Raw genomic sequence first — 575 nt, 5'->3', positions numbered from 1 at the left:
AGCTGTTGTACCAGCATGCATGTATGCATGTACGCACAAGTGTATGTGTGTGCACACTTGAGATAAAGTCATCTTTTTGTTGTTGTTGTTTTTGTTTTTATTTTTTTTAGAGGTTTTTGCTATAGGGTGCTTGTGCTTGCCAGAAAGACAGAGAGAGACAGAGAGACAGAAAGCGAGAAATCCCCCCTCAGCGCGGACAGCCACACCACAGTCCCTTCTCCTCCATTCTCTTCTCGGGATCTTGGGCATGCATGCACACGCACCCAGCATGAGTTTAAGCCACCGGGTCTGAAACTCGAACCGTGGAGTTCAGCGACATAGCCATTATGCCAACTGCTGGTCCCAAGGTCAAGTTATCTTCTGAACACCTTTTTCAAGAGTATTCTACCTTCGGGAACCAGCAGTTAGTGTAATGGCTATGTCGCTGGACTCCCACATAGTTGATCGCGGTTCGCGTCCCGGACCTGGTGGCTTAAAACTCACACCGGGCGCGTGTGTGTGCGTGCCCAAGATCCCGAGAGGAGAATGGAGGAGAAGGGATTGTGGCATGACCATCCCCCCTGGGGGGGTGATTT

Source organism: Tupaia chinensis, unplaced genomic scaffold, assembly GCF_000334495.1.
Source record: "Tupaia chinensis unplaced genomic scaffold, TupChi_1.0 Scaffold000062_1, whole genome shotgun sequence".
Classification (NCBI taxonomy): Eukaryota; Metazoa; Chordata; class Mammalia; order Scandentia; family Tupaiidae; genus Tupaia; species Tupaia belangeri.
This window is presented reverse-complemented; position numbering follows the sequence as displayed.